Source organism: Halichoerus grypus, chromosome 4, assembly GCF_964656455.1.
Source record: "Halichoerus grypus chromosome 4, mHalGry1.hap1.1, whole genome shotgun sequence".
NCBI classification, from domain to species: Eukaryota; Metazoa; Chordata; class Mammalia; order Carnivora; family Phocidae; genus Halichoerus; species Halichoerus grypus.
The window spans coordinates 110,292,443-110,297,442 of NC_135715.1; the positions used below are offsets into that span (position 1 = coordinate 110,292,443).

The 5,000-nt window shown below is 43.3% G+C and overlaps 1 protein-coding gene and 1 long non-coding RNA gene across 5 annotated transcripts in view; both read right to left on the reverse strand.

Annotated features, from left to right (window-relative positions):
• ZEB2 (zinc finger E-box binding homeobox 2) overlaps positions 1–5,000 on the reverse strand; it is a 130,361-nt gene that overhangs the window by 58,198 nt on the left and 67,163 nt on the right. The window lies entirely within an intron of this gene.
• The window catches only part of LOC118537908 (uncharacterized), an 8,130-nt gene that overhangs the window by 761 nt on the left and 2,369 nt on the right, over positions 1–5,000 (reverse strand). For both annotated transcript variants that reach the window (XR_013447130.1, XR_013447129.1), the window contains one exon: positions 1–3,706. This exon is cut by the window's left edge and continues 761 nt beyond it. This is a non-coding gene — a long non-coding RNA (uncharacterized LOC118537908). The remainder of the gene's footprint in view (positions 3,707–5,000) is intronic.

Sequence of the window (5,000 nt, forward strand, 5' to 3'; positions counted from 1 at the left end):
TCCTTCTCTTCTGAAAATTAAGTGCTCAGATTCTAACTTTGAAACGAGGTCTAGCCCACCTATCTCGGAGCGCACCTAAACCCCTAAACACACCTGCAGTGGGTGGCCAATAGAATTTCAAAGGTTCACATGAGGCTCTCAGGAGATCCCATGCTCCCACTCGTTTCGTTTTCCTGGAGAGACCCTATGTCAGGGGCCAAAGGATACTGAATGTTCCTTCCTTCCTCTCCATATCCCCCCTTCACCTTTTCCCCAACCTAGTAAGGAAACAATTTAGCTGCTTAGTTAACACAGACAAGATCTATCTTTCATTTTCAGGACTCTGTTTTCGCAGAACATGTTACATGTACATCTTATCTTCAGCGAAGCTCTGGATCTTTAGATCAATATTTATCCAGTGTCCAGTGCTCTTTACGATGGGTATTCCCAGATCCCAGGGTACTCTTAACGATCATTAATCAATTTACTCTCATTTCTTTTCTTCTTTCAAACACTTCCACATCTGAGTTTGCTTGATGACTCATAAGGGCACCCTACCAGAGATTAAGGATTAAGTTTAATAACTGTAAATTTCAGAGAACTGATTTTAAAGTGTGATAAAAGTTGAAGCACTTTGGTGTTTACAAGTTATCATACTTTTCTAAATGTCACCTCCTAAGGTCTTCTGTGCCCTGTTCTGTTTTACATGCAAGCATTTCCCTGGTTGCTGAGCATCTGGTCAGCAATCGCCTTAAACTGTACAAAGAAGCGGGCTCTGTTGGTAGCGGCCTCCCCGGCACTACGCAATGGGAACAGTGGCGATATGACTGGGATGATTAACAAGTCACTTATGAGAAAGGAGAGAGACTTGACGTAACTGACTCTTATTCGCTTGCCCACAAAACAGATTATGATATTTATTACCAACATGTTCTTCCTTTGATCACTGGTTTTTGTTTATGACCATCAAATACGCCCTTTTACTTTTTTATGATCATCCCCTCCATGACTCTGTGTTACTTCCATCTTGTTTATTCTTCATAATAGTATACTTTTGACTAGAAAAGAACACACGTTTTTCCACCACTCCCTAAATCCTTCTCCCCATCTCTGTCAAATTAAAGATAAGCTAATGAACCATAACAAAATGCACCAGTCCCCTTGGACATGCTGAAGCCCTTCTATCCCTTGAAACACGGTGACCCTTACCTAGTAGCTGAGTAAGGGATTCCGGGATTACATGCCCTTCAGACAGGCCCATTTGGCCTCCCTCACGGGCCAGTTCCAAAAAGGAAGTGAAAAGAGAGGAAACAGCCTTGTGCTGGGAGCTAGGAAAGCCCAGCAGTGTGAGTGCTCCCATCTCTCATATACTTGATGTTTCCGCAGGCTCTGCTTAAATTTGAATTCTAACTCTTCTACTTACTAACTTGGGACTTTGGGCAACATGTTGAACCTGCCTCAGTGTCTTCCTCCATTGAATGGGGGGATAAAGACAGGATCTATCGCAATGGGTAGTTGTGAAGATTTAGAGGAATCCAAACATGCACAGCACCTAGAGCTTGGCACGTGGCAAGCGCTTCATTAGCACTAGGTGGTATTATTATTAGTGTTATTACTATTGTTTGCTAAGTCCAGGGACAGTTTTAGGTGAGGGCGGCTTCTGTATATTTCTCTCGTGTAATAAGTAATTTTGTGATTGGCGCCTGTAATAATTCACTGTAGTCGTGCTGAACCAGTAAGATCTTGTTCTTTCTCTGATTCTAAGTTTGGCAAAAGGCAACAGAGGACATTGAAAAGGTCACAACATTTAAGCACCAAACAAAAAAAAAAAGAGGTGTCTGGAGGTACCTGCTGTGGGAAAGGGGCATCCTAGACACTAAGCAAGGTGTGGGGCTGCCGTTCTCTAGGACGGACCGTAGAATTCCATTTTGCAGAAGCAGCAGCTCAAAGTTCAAGATGCTAAGGGACTTACTGAAAGTTCATGCAGCTAAGTGGTGAAATTGAGTTTTCCATTTTTCATCTGTCTGACCTCAAAATGCAACATCTCTCTGAATGCTGCATCACACTTTCTGAAACCTTGCACGCAAGGTACATGCTAAAAAGAGATTTTATGGTTTTTGACATTTATGTTGCACACATTCAAAAGAGATAAAAATAGACTCCATGCTGCTGATATAATTACTAGAGGCTATAAAAGCCATGCAAAAATCTGGAGAGGGGGTGTGGGAATAGTCGGGGGAAGAACATAAACAAGGGAGCAGTGACACAAACTAGGACAACATACCGTCCTTAATTCCTTCCCGAACTCCCCGCAGTCCTGGTAGAGATCTCCCACAGAAGATCAAGCCTTCATTTTGAACTTGGAAGCCTCCCCATTTGCGGGCAGTGCCAATGCCAGCAAGCCACAGGTGGGCACCGCATGAGCAGGTGAGAAATGCGACTGGAAAGGGGAGGATGAGGATTTGGTGCCCCTCGAAGAGCACATCAATCCTAATTATCCTGCCTGCGTGCGCTGCTTATGTCGTATTTAGGTATTTATTTTTTAGTCAGGCGGTTTAAGAGAGTTTGAGATCAGTGAGGGTCCATGCCTTGGCAATCCCGGAGAAGAAAAGTCAAGCAGCATCGGGAAGAGAAACTGGCTGAGCTCTGGGGCCGGCGGCCTGCGCTGTGGAAAGGAAGCCTCCCTGGGCCGGGTGAGCCGGCATCCCCTACCAGAGGCGGCCCGACAGCAGCATCCCCGCTGCAGACGGACAGAAGCCTGAGAATGACCTTCTGAGCCGTGCCTCACAAGGAATCAGGTGGCAGAGGAAGCAGGGTTTGGGGGTCCGGGTAGAACCTGAACGCGGGAGACAGGGAGAGCTGTTCAGGAAAATGTGCTTGCTTATTTCCTCCCGGCTCCTTGCTCATCACCCTTCTAATTTTTAAGATGCAAGCCGAAACCCATACTAGCATAACATCCAGCAATGGCAGCTCCCCTTCCCACTCCAGCAAGGCCACTCGGCCCTAACCAACAGCAGTACGGACAAGACCCTCCAACACCTGTAGTAAGCACAGCTTTAAGAGCCCAGATCGCTGCTGGTCGCACTCGTCGTGGCGAAAACTCAGACCCCACTGGATTTAGTGCCAGGTGAAGTTTGCCCTTGAGACTCTGTGTCTTCCCTTCCGGAGGAGAACTAAGGTGGATGCTTGACATAGAACTGGTGGCTGTTTTGAGAGCTGGCCTTGCTTCTGACCATTCATGTGGTCGCCGTGTCCTTCAGCTTACAGTGACCGTGAAACCAAATTCATTATTCTTGGGGAAAAGGACAAAGACCAGGATGAAATGATTTGCTAAAGGTTACAAACTGACTCACGTAAGGATGAAAACATGCAGCCCTCAACGTGTCCGGTTTAGTAAGCGATTGACATAATTCAGATTCAGAATAGTTGTCCAACTTTTGCAATGCTTTAGGAAAGGGCAAGTGACTTTCGGCATCTTGGACCCAGATCCTTTCTGATGAGATATTTTAGGATGGCATGTAATAGACTTGAGTATTAAGCTGTGTTATATTGACTGTAGTGACTCCAATGGGAACTATAGACTAATTTTACGTTCAAATCTTTAAGAAGTGTGTGGATAACAATTACATCTTACTTGTAGCGGGTGTGAGTCTGGTGCATTTTTTCAAGTTCGTTCCTTCCCTAGGCAGTGTTCCTGGGTCTCCGGAGTGGATGAGTGGCTTAGAAACTAGGAGTGGGGAGTCATGGAAAGGAAGAGATAGGGAAAACACACAGGGAAAAAGGACATGCAAAATAAAACACATTTAAATTTGTTACTACGCATGAGATCATATTTCTGGCACTTTGCAGAGGTCCTATGGAAGCTGTTAGTTCCAATATAGAAATACTAGAGTGAGTAAATTGGTGTTAAATTTAAATTTACTTAGGAAGTAATAGTCTATCTACATTCCTTATAAGATTCTCTCAGGTAAATTGGGAAAAGAGACGTCCATGGGAGAAAAGATTTTTCTAGTATTTAATCCACTGTTTCCCAGTATAAATGCAATTTGTGTTAGGAAAATAAACATCCAGAAGGAAACTGCACATTTTATTGGCTTAGTGTCTCTTATGTTGGTAATTTAGAAGTGGTGTTGGACTTTGTTAAGAGAAAATAGTATTTAGTGTTCTTAAACAGGTGTAGAAATTATTTAAAGGTGTACCAAAGTAAAACCTGGAAATTTCCCTAGATCCATAAATCAATATTTACATTTTAAAACTTGGAAATCCGAAAGGATAAGCATCTTGAATGGGAGAACTTCCTTTTCCAGAATGCATTTTGGAAGTTAGCAATACTCTGACCTCCTGCTGTGGTTTTGACAGTTGACACCTGGAAACCTTTGTGAAACCTCTATTATTTAGCTGTGTTGTGAGAAAGTTTATAATCAAGTGAGTCTTCTTTTGATTTGGAAAGAAGTTGTTCTCTTTGTGCAGAAACTTGTAACTCTCGTGTTTTCTATTTGCATGGGCACATCAGCACGTATGCGTACTACGGAGCATTACTATATGTGCGTGGACAGCATTTGACTGGGTCCCGGACACTCATGTTAATGGCTCTGTCCAAGCCTTAAATTCTTTCCCCAAATAATACATTCCCATGTGTTTGATAATTTGTAGGCAAGTTGAAAATGCTGCATCTCTCGAAGGTCAGTGGTAAAATACGGGGGATTGCAAACCTGTCCCCTGACATATCTGGGGTCTGAAGCCACATTTGTCAATGACTTCAACTCACTTGCACTGTATCTTCCTTGACTGGAAGAAAGCCTTCGCGCACTCTTTATCACGAAGTCTGCATTTAGTCACATGCAGAAATTTCTGTATCAAATACTACTTTAGATCTTGTATTTTCTTGTGAAAAATGTGTAACGAGGTAGGAAATATGTTTTTTTAATATGCCACAAGTTTCTGATAACTTTTTTTCTGTGAGGCACACCACAAATTCGTAAGATCATTCTCTCTTTAATGCTGCTAAAGCAAGGGGAGGC